Source organism: Sesamum indicum, linkage group LG3 (genome assembly GCF_026168435.1).
Source record: "Sesamum indicum cultivar Baizhima isolate 11 linkage group LG3, ASM2616843v1, whole genome shotgun sequence".
Classification (NCBI taxonomy): Eukaryota; Viridiplantae; Streptophyta; class Magnoliopsida; order Lamiales; family Pedaliaceae; genus Sesamum; species Sesamum indicum.
Window position 1 is genome coordinate 8,246,107 of NC_142659.1, and position 18,392 is coordinate 8,264,498.

The 18,392-nt window shown below is 35.3% G+C and overlaps 1 pseudogene; it reads left to right on the forward strand.

The window, feature by feature from the left end:
• Positions 1-414: 414 nt before the first annotated feature.
• On the forward strand, positions 415-5,042 carry LOC105179948 (ubiquitin C-terminal hydrolase 12-like; annotated as a pseudogene).
• Positions 5,043-18,392: the final 13,350 nt, after the last annotated feature.

The following is an 18,392-nucleotide window of genomic DNA, read 5'->3' on the forward strand; positions in this document are numbered from 1 at the left end:
TATGTTTGGTTAAAGTTTTATGGCTATAGTTAGCACTTTATAAGTTGGATGGCATTGACGAATTCTGCTAAAGTTGAGGCTGTGGCATTCTCACAATCTCACAAATGTAAAATTCTAATTATATTTAGAAAGAAGTATTTCATAAAATAATTAATTTTATTATAAAAACAAGTATTTAATGAAATCATTTGCCCCTTGAGAAAAAGAGAGTTTGTAATTGATATAAACAAATAAAAATAAAATCACTATATCTATAAAATAATAATCAATTATTTAACGAACGTCAATTAAACATACAAAAGATATTTTTAGGTATCAAAATTAAAGAATTTTCTTTTCTCATTTAAAAATAAAATGACTAATTTTATAAACAATACAAAACCTAGGGGAGGCAATAATAATTTGGGTAGAATGATGGAGTGCCATGTGAAAGTTTGGTGAATTTGTACAATATTTTTACTATTATTAAATTCCTCCTAATCCGAGTCAAGATTTTGTCTTTTGATGCCTCCTTTCTGTTTCACATGAAATTTTCAAAAAAACCTTGAAAATGCAAGTTGCCAAACTCCCAAGCGTATGCACCATCATTTTCTAGCCAAATTCTCTCTCTATTTTCCTGCGCAAAGGCAACGAGCTCCATTAAATTCACTTCATTTTAGTTAATTCAATACAGAACTACACCTACATTTTTCTCAGTGCCTCTGACGCCTACTTCACCAAGCCACAACGAGGTGCGTATAGACCTCCTTCTCCATTAGAAAACAAGTTGTGATTTCTTTATTGGTTTGGAAGCACGACGGGCATGGTCATCACGTGTTTTTCTTGTGTGTCACTAATCTTACCTACGCGTGTTTTTTATCGTGTGTTGCTAATCAAGAGTTGTGGAATCTTGTTTCTAGATTTCTTTTTTTCATTTTTATTTTTCATTTCCGTGAGGTGTTGGGGTTTCACATCCTTTATGCCACTTAACGACCTTTATGATACAAGCCGAGGTTTTATAGTCATTGACATCTGTGTGATTCAAGCTGAGATTGTTGTCTACAGAGCTACGGACCAATATTTATATAATTCAAAAAGGGAACCTAGTTATGTTGGACTTAAGAACCAAGGAACCACCTACTATATGAACTCTCTTCTACAGATGTTGTTCAATATTCCCTATTTCAGAAAGGTTAAGGATCTCATTCCAAGGACTATCTGGTTGTATATCATGATTTGTTTTCATGCATGGAAGTTTCTTAGGAAATTGATGATATCTTTGATTCTTATTTAGGTTGTTTACCACATGACAACTAGTGTTAATGATGAACCATCGATAAGTATACCTATGGCCCTACAAAGCTTATTTTACAAGCTTCAACACAGTGAAAGCAGTGTTGCAACAAAAGATTTGACAAGATCCTTTGGGTGGGATATACATGATGTACACGAACTCAACAGAGTCCTATGTGAGAAGTTTGAAGAAAAAATGAAGGTCCAATAGAAATAGAGTACTACTGTCAATTTGATTAAAAACTTTTGAATTCTTCTTAACTAATTGTTATGCTCTTACCATTATTAGAAAACTGTTGTGGAAGGTGCTATACAACACTTATTTGAAGGGCACCACAACAACTAACTTGAATGCATCAATGTTGATTACAAGTCTAGTAGACAGGAGTCCTTCTATGGTACTTGTAGTTAATCTATTTAGTGCTTAGGCTTTCAATTCATTTTATAAATTTTTGTGTCCTCTATGATGTCTATGCTTCGTTTGATAAGTATGTTGCAGTTGAACATCTCGATGGTTATAACAGATATCATCCTGGGAAATATTTGCAGGTGAGTAGGCTAACTTAATTTACTTGTTAGTTTGGTTATATATATAAAGGTAAGTAATTATAAAGAGCCTCCTGAAGTTTTACAAAATTGAAATTACCTCCTTGTTATTTGAAAATTTATGAATACTACCTGCTTTTAACGTCCAACAAATAATTAACATATTTCATTAGACCTCATTCGGTTTCAATCAATTTTTTTATGGTGCTTAGATCAAAATACTCTTATGGACTATGAAATCTTTTATTTATTTTTAAAAATATTGAAACTTTTTTTATAAGCTTGAAGGGCAAGAAGAACATTTAACCTTGTCAACTTATTTAATTATTTGTCAAAAAGAAAAAAAAGCAAAGAAAAAGTAGATATTTTTTCGGCCTCCATCCAAGGATTACATAAATTCATCAAACATTAGGGATACAAGTAATTTTTCAAACAACAATGGTATTTATAATTATGAAAAACCTTAAGAGGTCATTCCAATTTATCCTAAATATAATGATTCTTTTGTCAGGAGGACATGCTTGTTTTTCTTTAGACTTTTATTCCTTAGCATATTATTTGAGTCTTGTCAAAGGACCACCTTAAGATTGATGATTTTCTTATTTCAGGATGCTAAGAAAGGGGTCTTGTTTACTGACTTCCCACCAGTGCTCTAGCTTCACTTAATACTATTTGAATACGAGTATGTTCGGGATGGTATGGTAAAGGTTAGTAGTTAAACTTCTCTTCCAACTTATGAGATGCATGATTTGAAAATTTTTGTTATCATACTGTACTGGTGAATACAATGTAAAGATTAGAGCAAAAAGTGTACAAATGGGCTAAGTCTTACCTCTATCTGTGTGCAGCTTAAGAAGATTGGTTAGATAATAGCTTTGTTCTTGTTCTATAACATATATTACTATCAAGATTGCAAGTTAGACAAGTTTTCTCTTACTAGAAGCAAATACAATAAAAAATAGCCTTCTTATGATAGTCAAATTTATTGCTTGGGTATGTCCTACCAAGACTAATGACTAACATCCCATAGCCTAAACTGAAATTTTGGTCTTCATGTTAGAGGATGGCACTTTTACGACACCCAAATATGGAGGTGGTAATTTAGCGACATTAACTATTATTATTTGTACAATTTCAGGACTTTAGCAATCAAAGTCCCCAAATTTGATCGGAATATGCTAAGGGTATGTCTTTTGGGGTTTTCAAAAAGGGGATTTATCTGACTAAACAAAATAAAAAAAATAAAATAAATTATGTGCCATAAAGAGTGTTCTGGCTACCTATTGAATCTTTGACTAATTAGTGCATTAATAGTCATATCCAAGTTGGGTTTCGGGTAATATGAATGATTTTTTATTTGATGTTGATCACATGTAGATAAATGACTGCTATGAGTTTCCTCTTGAACTTGATCTAGATAGAGATAATGGAAGATACTTGTCACCTGAGGCTAATAGAAGAGTGCACAACCTCTATACACTTCATAAGTTAGTAAATAGAAGTTTCCACCACCCCATTTTGATTTGTTCGGCAAGTAGAAGGTTTTTTTTTTCTTTTTGGTTTTGGCTTTAACACCTGCAATATTTGTATGGCAAATCCTTTCTTTATACTTTATTTAGCTTTAATGCAATTTCCATCCTGTATCTTTTGCATTATGATAGTTTAGTCTTTTATTTTTCCAGTGTAGCAAATATGTCATGTAAACTTGTAATTTTTTTCAATTCTGGTCCTTCAATGAGTTTGTAAATGTTGCCAGAGAAAAACATATTCCTCACACATGCTTCTTCTTTAATTTGGACTTTGGCTTCCATTGGTATGGACCAAAATTGTAAAAAATTTGAAAGTTATAGGACCTATTTTGCAAGTCTAGTAAGATAAAGAACTAAAATGTCAAAATTCAAAAAATATAGGACAAAACTTTTGTTCCAGCAAAAATTGAGCATTGGGATTATTTTCTTATTCAAATTGCAACATCTCTAAATTTTCTTATTCTTCACACTTGCAAAACTTTAGGTTACATTTTCATTCTGATTATTTTCATTCTTAGCAGTGTTTTGGTCCATAGTGGTGGTGTGAATGGTGGACACTGTTATGCTTTCATAGGGCCAACTCTATCCAACCAGTGGTATTGAGTTAGTTATGGAATTTAATCGATAAAAAAATTGCATATCTATATTTGTAAATCTTCTTTAGCTTTGTATTGTTTGAGAAGCTTAAACTTAACTAGCTTCATTTGACACACTATGTTTTTATTAGGCCATTGACTAATGCTTTTTAGGAAAAAATTGATTTCACATCCTACAAGTTAGCCTCTTTGCGATTTTGGTACACTATTATTTTTTTATGAAATAAATTTAATAGAATTAAGGCTTGGCATGCAAATTGCAAACTTTTTGGATTTATGGTGATTTCGAAAATAATGGGATCAAATATTGCCAAAGACTAACTTGTGAGACGTAAGGAAAAATTGCATTTTTTGTCCTATATGTTAGAGCCTTTTTCACTTTAGTCATTTATTGCGATTTCTCACATTGTATCTCACAAGTTGAAAATTTTCTCAATTTTGAATCCTTAAGTATATTTTTCGTCCAATAATTAATGTAATCCTCATAATTCCCCTTAGAATCAAATAATTAATGTAACCCTCATAATCCCCCTTAAAAACCTTCTAACAACTCCATTAATTAGTGGATGAAAAAGTATGATGAGGACTAAAAATGAGAAAATTTTGAAATTATGGGATGCAATGTGAGAGAATGACAAGAAATGGGACTATTTGGAAAAGGCCCAAACATATGGGACCAAAAATGCTATTTTCACGAGATGTAGAAATGCAAATTTTCTACTTTTAGCAATAGATTACATGTAGATCTCTCGTTGCAAACTACATAAAGAAAATCATTCTGAATGGTTTCAGGTATAAATTTGATGATGAACGAGTGGCAAAAGAAGACATAATAAAGGTTTTAGACGAGCATTATGGAGGTGAAGAAGAAGTAAGTTTTCCTTTCATTTTTCCTGCTTTTGTTAAAACTTGTTGATACTTTCTTACCTTTTCATTTATGTCTTGATAGCATGTAATGACGTTAAATCCAGATAATGCCCCCCTCAAGTTTACGAGGCAGTCTAATGCCTATATGTTGGTGTACATACGTGAAAGTGACAAGGATAAAATAATGTGCGACATTGATGACAGAGATATTTCTCAGCATCTTAAGGTTTGATCAAAATCAGCTCAAGTCATTTTTGCTTTTATAAAAGAAACTTAGAGGGTGTTTGGCTAAATTTAATTGAAGCATCTTATGCTTCTAGATCTTATTAGATATCTTATGCTTCTAGATCTTATTAGATATTTTCAGATTTTATCGATATTTATTCTTAATTTAAAAATAAGTTCTTAAATTATTTGGATAAATATGATTCTTGAGCTTGTATGACGTTAGAGTGTTAGATATAATAAGCTTAATTATATTTTATAAACCATATTTTGACCGTTTTTGCATGTTGGGATCTAAATTTTTTTTGTGTCAATTTACCATCTTAACTTTACAAAATTTTACACTTTGTCATTTATAACTATTTCTCAACCAAGTTTTTTATCGAAAAAACATCACATGGAGTGCGCATGTGATGTTTAAGGGTTATGTGATGTGATATTTTTCACATATGCACAACATGCAATGTTCTTCTAGCATAAAATCAATAAAACGACAACATATATGGCCAAGTGTTGTCGCATAACATAGCGTTATATGATTTTTAACTGTTGCAATGTTTACGTTAAAACAGGTGAAACTTTCTCGTGCCAATGCAGAGCTCAAGTTGCTGGAAGTATTCTCGCACAAGATCTATAAGGTCCTGAATTATTGCATCTTCTTTTTATTTCATTCATTAGTTTCATAATATTAATATCAAAATAATATGATTCTAAACTTTTACTTAATAATCCAACTTAAATAGTTAAATTCAATTTATTTTACGCTGAAAAATCTTGTATGGGTTGACTACACACAAATTGCATGTGTCGGAGATATGCACTCTTACTTGGAAGTTGAGTCTCAGTACTTCCTAGGTTTTTTTATTTTGCCCATGTGGTCTTCACTTAGTAAATTGTATGTTGTGTTTCCAAATGGATGTTAGAAATTCCTTATGTCTAGCCTTCTATGCTTATTTTTTCAAGTTGCTGAAACTTGAAAAACCTACAAATATATCCTAACAGTGATAAGATCGCAGCATAAAATGACAATCGCTGGACGTTACAAGCAAAGGAGGTCTGTTTCTATCTCTATACATATGTGTGTCAATGTATATAAATGCTTGTATTTTACTAATTGCTTTCCATGTTAGTACCGTGTCTTTGATAGGCTACGACACTTTTTCGTTTAAAATTGGTTTCCCCATATGTTCATCTTTAATATCAACAATTTCTCCACTTCTATAATTTCTCATTACAGATTCAAGAGGAAAAGAAATTTCTTGGCCCAAGTAAATGTTTGATTTATGTGTGTCACCTCATGCATAAGGATGCTCAAAATGAAAATGAAAATGATGGTATGATGCTTATGTGGTTAGGCATGCTGGAACTTCTACTTTCTGCTTGAATCTTCTCCAATTTATGTAGTGGAGAAAATTGCTTTTCTGTAGCATAGTCAAGCAGAATACTTGGAGGACTCAGATACTTTGTTCATCCATTTCTAGGTCTAACTCACTATCTCACACAGACACACTCTGACAATATTTATATGCAGATGCGCTTAAATTTCATAATATGTTTTGACTCTACAGAGAAGCAGTATTTCTGTTTCTTGGGAGCAATATCTTAGACTGGAACACGTTAACAATACCCCTAGAAGGCCTCCTACAACAAATCAGGTAATCTATACCTTGTTTTATTTATTTATTTTTTAATAAATTTGATTTTGTTGCTCGATGTTGATAATCTTGTTGAACGTTTAACACTATGTTTGGATATAGAGAGAGAAAAACAAAGATAAATAACTATGTGTTAGAGATAGTGTGTATGTTTGGATTTATTTTTAGAGATAATATAAAATAAGTATGGTATGTTTGGTATTGTTTAATACGAGACAAAAACTACTGTTCATTGTTATATCATGTTTCTTTTATATATATTTATATATATGTATGAGTATGTATATAATGTTCTTAGTTGTAGGGCCTATTATTAGTGTAGACATATTTTCACAAAAAACAAATGAGGCACAATTTCAAAAAATCTCAAAACACCACCAAAACTTCCAAAACAAATCAAGGCAAACATTGTCCATGTTTTGGCCCATCTCGGAGATGAAGCAAAATTGAAACCAAATATTATGTAAAAATTTCATTTCATGTTGCATGTCCTTTTAGTTATAAACTGAACAAATTAGTTGATTGCTATTTGATGAGCCCTGACCCTTACGTGCAAAAAGAATACTTAATATGGCATGCTATAGAACACAAGATGTACCTTAGTTGCTCTAAAAACAAAAATAAGGCATGCAACGTATTGAGTTTACGAATTCATGACATATATTTGTTTTCTATCTACAGTTGCAGTGATATGTTTTGTTTTTTATAAGAATAGTTCTAACTAAGATCTGCAATGACCACTTCTTTTCATTATCGCACCTCACATAACAAGCCTTCGAGGATATACAATTAGGAGTGTGGCCGCCAGTGGGGTCCTTACATAGCCAGATCTTGAAAAATCATAAGTAAAACATTGGGGAAAATGCAAGCAACCCCTTGTGATATCGCAAATGAGCAAATTACCCCTTTATGAAAAAAATAAATAGCGATTTGACTCGCCATAATTTTTCTACTAGACCTGTTTGTGTCTTTTGTTGTAAAAGAGTAGTACTCCTTGTTTACTGTTGCTCTATTTGTAAAGGAGTAGTACTCCTTATTTATGGCTTTGTTAGAAATTCTAGAAAGGTAACTCTTTTCACTGTAACTATTTTGTGCATTTTAATATAAAAGGACTGGGGACTCAGAAATACTCCCCCCACCTCTAGGTGGTTTTTGTTAAAAAAAAAATAGCGATTTCCTCCCTGTATTTTAAAATACAATAATTTACCTCCTTATGTCTTTTAAAATGAAGGAATTTACCTCCTTATATAAGGGGGTAAATTTGTTCATTTTAAAAAGTATAGGGGGTAAATTGCTATATTTTATTCATAGAGGGTAATTGCATTTTAAATATTACAAGGAGAAAATTGCAGTCACCCGTAAAATCTTTGTCAAATTTCAGAGTGTAATATGCATATTTGTACATATAATGGAGAGCTTCTCTTGTTGTAGGGTTTCATGTCGATTCACATGTAATCCAACAACTTATTATGGGTGTTCTAGATTTGTGTCGTGGATGACTAATCAACTGCTTTAGAATGGACAGTGAGGATCCTATTTTAGATTTGCGGTATGAGTTGTATATAGCACTTGTACTTGTTAATTATACTTAACTTCATGTACACTATTGTTGGGAGATTGTCTATTTTTCTAATTGTATATATAGATAGATATATATAGATAGATAGATAGATAAAGAGATAGATTGAAGAGCTATTGAAATTGTTTATGCTATTTTAAAGTAATTTTTTGTTTATTGTTTTAGTCTTGGCCATTGTGCAATTCTATCACTATATTTTGAAGCCTTCAATACGTTAGAAAATTGTAGTGGTTTAATCAATATAACATTACATGAAAATATTTTATGCAAGGCTATTAGGACATTGTGTTGTCATATTTTAAGGTTAGTAGGACTAAAATCTAATGTATAAGAACATGTGAAAGGACAAAGTAACAAATGAAAGTGGATAATTACCTTATCCCTGAGATTTAATGTCAATATAAATGTTCATTTAGCTTTTGTGATATATGTGTGTTTTTATAAAATGTTAAGTCTGAGGAATTAGATTTATTGAAAGAGATATGTACAGTAGAGGGTTTTGTGTAAGTTTATTTTATTTTTTTTTTGGGTAAATATAAGTTCCATTTAATAAAAAAAGTATATGCCTACAATACAACAGTTAAATATCGGTTTCTCCATGACAGGCCATGGGATACGCCATAGTCTATATAATGCAGAAGTACTAACAGAGTGCGATAAATTAGCACTAATGATTCTCTTTCTAACATCGTCCACTATGATGGCAGCGATGGTGCTCGGTGGTCGATCAACATGCTCAAAGTGGTGCAAGTTCCGCTTTCTCCAAATATGGTAGGCGCATGCAGCGAGTAGTGCACGGTAGGATGAATTAACGATATGTTTCCCTTTCCACTTCCTAGTAGCCCACTCCATGTCTAAGGCCCAGTCTCGGTTTGGCCATGTGAATCGAACAACCTGTCTCACATATATGAGGCATATCGTCTGGCATAACAACATCGAAAAAATAAGTGTGTATGTGTTTCTATTGCGCCTTCATCACAAAGAACACAGGTGCCAAGATAAGACAACCACGGTTTATCTACCGTGGATAGTTTCCCTAATACAGCAAGCCACAGTATGAATGCATGTCTAAGGGTCTTCAGGGAGCCCGAGAGTAGTGAAGTACAACCGACCTTAGGTCTCGGCGGGTGTAATATACGATATAGCGATGCAAGAGTGAGACATCCATTCGTATCTCGCCAATGAACACGATCATCGTCTCCATGGATTATGGGCAAATTCTGTACAATCTCCAAACATGTCCGTGATAAGGGCCAATGCCGATGCCCATCTATAACGACCCTATTAAAGTTCTCCGAGAGTCCAAGACAAGTGAGTTGTGGGCCACGTGGGAACCTTTGAATAAGTGGTCCGATGGGGTGCCATGGGTTCTGCCACAAATAGAAGGTAGCTCCATCACCCACTTGGTAATCCACCAATGGTCGAATAACGGTACGTAGGCGAAGGAGTTTTCTACATTCCCACGAACCTCCATGCTAAAAAAAATTGTCCAAATGGACCTATCACTCAAGCGCCCATGGTATAACCACTCCACCCATATGGATGTTCTATCACAATGAATCACATCACATAATTTCTTACTCATTAAGGCACGGTTAACAATAGCAATGTCTCGTAAGCCCTATCCTCCCTCTACAATTGGCTTACATACATCCCTCCATGCTACCTTTGCATAGCCCCCAAGTAGCACTTTTCCATAAGAAGGAACGTATTCTCTTCTCAATCTCCCTTATAACATCTTTAGGTAGAATGAACGGGAAAACCCAATAGATACTCAAAGCCATGAGAACGAATTTAATAATTTGAATCCATCCCGCAAATAATAATGTCGTACCCTCCCAAACATGGATGCGATTATCAATTTTTGTCAATAAAGGTTGGCGATCCGCTATTGATAGTCTTGGAAGAGATTAGAGGAAGCCCCAGGTCTCGTCCATAGTCTCAAGTACCCAATATTGATTGCTTGTTTTCTTCATACCCCTCCTAATAGAGCCTGGTTAAAGGAGATAAACTCATGAATAATCCTGGCTCTATATAGGTGTTCCCTTGCTCGTCTTTGATCTGCAAGATCCTCCGAGCAGTTCTTTAGGCTATTTTGCGAAAGAAGACTTTCGAGCACTAGCCCCCTCCCTTCATCTATTGCATCTTTGCCCGTTATTGTAGTATGATTTTGCTCTAGCTTTACTGCCTTGGCGTTTACCATCCGATAGCAGTGTTCCAGTAAGAGTAATAGTTCATTTTGTCGATCCATACTCAGTAATATTTGGGCTATCTCAAGAAAACTTTTGCTAGCTAAACATTGCGCGAAATTTCATCCTTATTTCTCCTCTGCTGCCTGAAGACAGGCTTTAAAGCCTCATCTTCCGTGTGATAGCATACATAGGCTCGCCTATGATAGCATGTTGCCAGACATTCTGCACACTAGGGATAAAATCTAGTGAGAGAGTAAGGCAGTTATCAAATCTAAATATACCTCCATGTTGCATCTGTCTATCCCCATTCAATATAAGCGACGAGTGATCCGAAGTCCGGGGCAAGAGACTAGTGTAGCACGATGTGTGGAATCGTGTGAGCCATTTATCATTAATAAGCATCCGGTCTAGTCGCTTCCATAGCCTATGGAAGTCGTGCTGTAATTATGCTATTTATACCATTCACCCTGCATGGGAAGTGAATGCAAAGCAGTTGAGTGAATACATACATTAAATTCGTCCATAGCCATTATTATGTCTCCGAAGGTGCCACAGACCTCACTAAGATCACGTACCGCATTAAAGTCACCCCCCACTAACCACGGCTCATCCATCGACTGATTACCCAATATATTTAAAGATTCTCGTAACTAACGTCGATCAATAACTTCATTAGCACTATAAATAACTGTAATAAGCATTGGTTAATTGCATGCACGTATAATCACATCAAAGTGTATAAACTGGGATCCCAGATCAAGCACATTAACATCAATGAAATCATCATGTCGTGCTATCCATATACGATTCCTAGTAGTCTCATTGTCAACAAACCATTTCCACTGAGGTAAAATAACATCCTGTATACGAGATACATTATTCACACATACCCGAGTTTCCAAGAGGCCAACAAAATGTAACCTGAACTTAGCCACTATGTCCATCAAAGCTAGCTGGTGGTCCCTCTTGTTTAGGACACGAACATTCCACAATGCAGCATTCAACATAGGTCACCACTAATGGGGCTGCTGATATTAGGACCCCTCATAGATGCTTCTGCATCATCAATGAAGTTTAATGTGTCAAAGGAATTTAATATGACTACTTCTTTACCCTTATTTATTCCATCCGCACTGGTTTACTCGCTGGGAGGCTCACGAGCAACTGGCGGCTGCAAGGAAGAATCAATCGGTTCCCCAATGGGCTGGGTTCTAGAAGGACCAATAATTTGATTTGACCTCACGGGAGGTGTTTGTGTAATTCTAACCTCCTTATCAACCTGGGGGATAGAGGCACTGACTATAGGAACATAGACCGCTACAGGGGGTTTTAATGACTTTGCACCTTTGTTCAACAAGCATTCCGTAGACGAATGCCCCAAGCTCATTCAACTATTACATTTAAGGGTGAGGCTTTTGTACTCCATGTCCACTTTGCATGGCGATTCCCCTCCATCCTCGTCCGGTGTCATAATGATGATGTGTTTAGGCAATTTGGAACTGCTATCGAGCATAACACATACAAAAGCAAAATCCAGTCACGTGCATGCTCTCGTAATAGCATCCGGATACAGTGGCTTCCCTACTCCACTAGCTACTGTGCTTAATCCCTCCGTTGTCCCAAGCTCAACCGATAGGTGTCTCAATCTGATCCACATTGGACTTGTGTGTGTTTGAGCTATTACCATTCTTGGTTTCCATTTCTGGAGCATGACCAATTGCCCCTGGTATAGCCACGACTCACCTTCTATTACATCTTCCATATCCATAACCGTTTTAAAATGGAATAAAAAGAACCAATTCATCGTGGCAATTACCTCCCTCAATGAAAGCCAAATAGAAGTCACATACTCTTTTAGGTGATGGAAGTACGGGCGTTTGCCAAAAAATACCCCACCGTTGTTGCCTTCCACCGACGAGACCTATCACGAATTAATTCCAACGTCGATCATATTATGACTTCACCATTTTGCATTATTGGTGCAACATAAGACAAAGTTTTCTGGGAGGAATTATTGAACGCAAAAGCAATTTTATCATCGTAAATTGGGATTTCAGAACTAGTACGTAGGGGAATATTTCCAACAAACAAACCCGTATTACTGGACGAGATATTAGCCACTGTCAGATTGTGCACGTGTACACCCAAAGTCAGGTCAGTTTCAGTTACCGGAGCTGAAACTGTCACCGGAGCAGAAGTAAACGGCCTAACAGGTTGCAGAAATCGAGATTCTGCAACAGAAATTCCAGCGCTGTTCATCGCCGGCCAGCAAAGCACTGTCGCCGTGTGCACATGACCTATCCCCTTCTCCATAGCCGGTCATTTTCCAAACGTTTGAGGCAGCCCAAACCCATCAATCTTCTACGACTGCGACGCGGCAGTAGAAATCACAGCACTGTTCGTCGCCGGCAAGATCACCAGCGTCACGTGTTCTATTTCCTTCTCCAAAGCCGACAACTTTCCAGACGGTTGAGACATCCCCAACACACTAGCCTTCATCACCGCTGTCACTGATACAACAATAGACGCGCCTAAAAACTGCTGCCCATCTAGGATTTGCACTGGTGGCGCCGCCTTCCTCGTCTTCTCCATATCCACTGTTGTAACCATATTCGTCGGCAACAGGCCAACAGCAACAGTAGAAGTCGCGCAGGTAATCTCTTTCGGTTCAGCAATTGCAAGAATAGGTTTAGGCAAAATTTCATAACGCAAATCCACTTGATTCTCGAAGATGGCGGAATTCCGTCGTGCCCGTCGAAAAACTCGCACCAGCGGACTCCGTTCGATTGGGAAAACACAAAGTGGACGGAGAGGGCCAAACCGCGCTTCCCAGTTCTATTTTAAAGTTTTCAGTGCCGCAAGAGAAACAACATCGCCATCATCAACAATCTTGTGCGCCAAATTCAAAAGTTCTGCAGTATTGAAGGTGTCACGAATATAATCTGCTAGCCGCGCTGGTGAAGGAGTATGAGACGCCATTGTCACTGCTTCCCTGGTCGGTACTATTTTTGCCAAGTGCAGTTTCAGACACATCCAAGAAACTGAGACCATCCTCTCCCCGATGATCCGCACACTCGGCAACAGGTTCGTCGGCGTCCTCCCCATCACCGTCAAGTTCACCATGGAGGAGAGTTATAGTGTGTGTTTGTGAAAGTGTGGTAGTGTGTGTGAGAGAAAAGACAGTGTTTGGAGAGTCCATCCCATCAAAAATTTTATTTTATTTTAATTTTATTGACTGGGTGTTTATATAAATACGATTACATTAATATCACACCACTTTTATTCATTTTCGGCCCATCTCCGAGATAAACCAAAACAGGCCACATGTTTGGGTGGATTTAATTCACCTGGACTGTGTGTATTTTGTTTTGTTTTGTGTTTTGCCTTGTTTCTCAACATCATATACAAAATTCATTTAAGTTCAATCTCACGTTTTTCTCACATCATCACTCCTCCCACCGTTCGTCGTCTTTCGCTGCCAGGATTCAAATCGCCATCGCCCACATTCTGTGCACCAACCTGTTCTGCCGGAGATGGTGAGGGAACGCGCTCAATCGAAAATATGTTACCTTGAGCATCCCTTCATTGTGCAGAAGCTGATTCTGGAGCTTCAAATCACGGTTGTAAGCACCGTAGCCGTGGCAAAAATTAAGTAGTGGTGATTGATTTTTTGGGTTTTCTTGTGGTGGTGGTGGCAGTTTCACCCGTCTTCAATGTATTTTTGGTGGAAGTTACGACCGCTACTGAGCGGTTTCTTAGCTCTCCTGCAGCCCAATTTGTGTTAGAAATCGGAGTTCTTCCCACTCTCCGCATTCTTTGGTGGAACTGTCTAATCTAGCAATCAAACACAGAGAGAGAAATGTATTTGTTAAATTCTACAGTATGGTACAATTTATTAACTCTATTCTATGTAAATCTATACATATTTATAGATATTGTGTAATTAATTTAGATCCATTCTATTTATAAACATGCTACAATTAATTTAAATATATACTATTTATTAAAATATGTGGTCTTAAAGTAACTAACTTTGGTTGTATGTTTTTACTAATTCATTAAAAACTTTATAATATTAAATAATTTAAATAAATTCATCAAATATATTATTGAAGTAGTCTATTTAAATTTAGTATTTCGAATAGTACGTCAAAATAAATTCTTAGCCCGCTACCAATGTGCATAAAATTATTTATTAAATATATATTAAAACAGATGCATTCCAAATGCATGCATTAGTTTTAATCATTAAGTATAAACAGATGGATTCCAAATACATCATACTCCAAATATTAAAACATACACCACATGCAAAACAAGACTACCACGCTCCTGTTAGAAGATCACAAGCCCAATTCTTAGTGACCCGCTCAGCCACTAGTGAGTCTATGGTCAATCTAGGGTGTGGCCCTAACTATTACAAAATAGTAACCAATTATCATTCTAATGGGCCTTCCTCTTTGTTCTTCTTCCATAGTGAGTTCCGCCGAGCACCGTCCAATAGGCCTAGGCCTTCCTCTCCTTAGAAACTTACATTTATTCAAAATAAATGAACCTCACAATGCTAACTACTCTCATTACAGCTGGAATTGGAAACCCCAATCAAAAGTTGGGGGGAGTACAAAAGGTGGGAGAAAGCAAGCCTTATTATTTCAAGGCTAAAAACGAAAGAAGGAATCAAAACAAAGAGGCACACATGCCTCACCCAACATAAAGTAAACATACATTTGGCAATGGACTTTGTGATCATCCCCATTGTTTATCCTATAAATAATAATTAACACATTTATATCAAATATAAATATGTGATCCGAATAAATACAATCCATGTATTTAACAATAGTTATCCAATATCTAATACCAAAAATATAATTAAATGCAGAAAATAACAATCCATGCAATTAAAAAATGGATTTCAACCATACATCCAATATATATGGTTGTACAACTCCGTTTTTCAAAATTTTCTTTTTCTGAATTTTTGTAATTAAAAAACTGAAATAGAACCATGCATTTACGGAAAATCCAATTTTATAAAATGCATATATATTTATTATTTTTGAAATAAAACATAAATTCAGTATGATTTTTCATACAAAATGCATACACTATAATATATACAGTTTAATCCACCTACAAGTAAAACAAAATATATAATTATAAGGGTAAATTATATTTTACCATATGAACTATGTTCATTTTTATACTTTTCCACCGAAACTTATTTTTTATATCAACTTACAATCTCAACTTTATGAAATTTGTACTTTGTCATATATGATCGTCATTGTATTGATGGTTCTGCAGAAAAAATATTACATACTGTTCATATGTAAAAAATATCACATATATAACCTTTAAGTATCATATGTGCATTTCATGTGATTTTGTTTTTTACAAAACAAATGGTTGAGAAATAGTTATAAATTACAAAGTGCAAAATTTCGTAAAGTTGAAATGGTAAATTGACACAAAAAAAAAAGTTTAGATGTCATAGTGTAAAACAACCATAGTTCTGATATTAAAATGTAACCAACCGTAATTATAAATTCTTTTAAAAATACATAATTTGACAATAAACAGTTAATTTTTCCTTGCAAGATACAAAACCAAATTTACAACACCTATTTTACACTATTTAAGCTATATTAAAATATAAATCAAAACTTAAATACTATTTCTAACACATAATTATTTATCTCTATTTTTTCTCTAAATATGAAACCAAACATAATACACATATTTTGTAGCTCTACACACCTATTTCCTACTGTTTCGCCGCCTCTCTCGGCCATATCCTTTACTTACACCATAAATTCTGCAGCTATGCCACTGCAATTATTAGGATTTCCCACTTCTCCAGGCCAGTTTTGAAGAAGCCACAATAAGAAAATTCCAAGAGAAATATGGTTCAAGAATCTCATCCACTTCTAGAAAGTTCCAACACAAAGATTGGTCAGGAATTTATCTAGCATGCATGAAAGTTCCAACAGACACATTATTCAAAAATCACATCCACCTCCAGATGTAGTGCCAGCTATCCACAGCACAGTTTCTTATCACAATTGTTAGGTGACGGTCGGCGGCGGTGTTCGGCCATTTTTTAAGGTATCCCTCGTGAAGGAGTAGAAGAAGATTGCGAACTTGAAAATTACAGCACAGGCACGGTCTAAGTTGTTTTCTAAAACTTTCACTTAATGTTCAGGTTTCATGTTTGATTCTTCGTTCCCTAATTTTTTAATACTGTTATATATATTGTGGCCCAATGAATTGTTTAAATGTAGGCCCACTTAAAACCCACCAAGGCCAACCCATCTGGAAGACCCATCTCTAAACCCGACCCGAGCCATGAACCTATCTACTTATATACCTAACCCTAATCTTCTACCCTTGTTTCTTCCCTCTCATTTTCACCTTGCGTCGTCTGCCGCTCCTTCTTCTTCTACCCTACCATATACCACCACCGTTTATGGTGGTGGCTTTCCAAAGCCAAACCCATGGCTTTTGGAAAGCCACTATACTCTTACCATATTCAACCTATCACCCACCTTTAAAAGGGGGTCTGATCCGCGGCCTTAATACAATGAGTTCTTCTCTCTTTGTGTATTATCCCCTTCTCACATAAAGTTTTTAGTAAACCCATTTGGGTCTCAGTGACTGAACGTGTGGATCTTTGTGATCTGAAAATAAGTTGTGTTTTTTGTTGAGGTTTGAGGTGGTGTAACCGTGGGTCAGTAGGCTTATGGGACCGGTGCCTTATGATCGTGTTTCCTTATACTAGTTTTGGATCTGGCTGTTCTGAGCCTGTTCAACACTATACTGTTAATCTGATTATTTCTTATATTTTTGTTCATATTTGTTATTATTCAAAGTCTTTAATATTGGTCTGTAATATTTTAAGGAGTTTCGTACTCTATTCTCTATAGTAGTTGATAGGTCATTTTATTAAAGGAAATACCACGAGAGGCTTCAACTCTCTACAGTGGTATCAGAGCCTCGTCGTTGATCGACGATCTCGCTTTGGTGGTGGTAACCTCTGAAATTCCTCCTTTTACAATTTCTGTAATTTTTTTTATTATTTATTTATTTTGTCGATTAATCTGTTAAATATTACGTTTTGTTGTACCGCGGTTAAATCCCCCTAATAGCCCACCTAGCCGGACCCTTGAGGTAGTCAGGTATCTGGTCAGGACTTAGGCTGGAAAGCCCCAGTTTATTATCTGTTGCGCTCATTTATTATCTGTTGTGATTATTTACTATCCGTTGTGATTATCTTTTTTGTTGGAATTATTTTCTTGTGATTTGTGTGATCACTCTTGAAACTATTGTGGATATATTCTGGAAAGATTTTCTGTAACATTTCCGGAATAGTAACTGTTGAGATCTGTGTAATTTGTTTCTAAAATACTGCTATTTCTTTGAAATTACTAGAGTAATCCTTCTAAAATCTTACCACTATATTTTTCTGAAATATAAGCTATAATTTTGAAAAATCTTCCTTTTGAAAATACGTAAAGCATTTTCTAAAAAAAATTTAATGGCCGGATATAATTTACAACCTTTTGATGGCAAAAATGATTTTTCTGTATGGTAACAGAAAATGAAAGGAATTCTAATTCAACAAAAGGTTTTTAAAGCAATAGACGGTAAGTATACTGAAAATATTTCAGAAGAAAAGAAGTTGGAAAATGATGAATATGCATACTCTTCAATTATTTTGAACTTATCTGATACTGTCCTTAGAAAAGTAGGGAAACGAAACTCTTCTAAAGAACATTGGGGAAAATTAGAAGACTTATACATTGAAATATCATTACCATGTAAGCTCTTTTTGTTAGAAAATTTTTTTAAATATAAACTTGGTTGTTGACCCTAATACGATACTGCGAACCTGATGGTTGTCCTCATGCCACTACTCGAATGTGTAACCT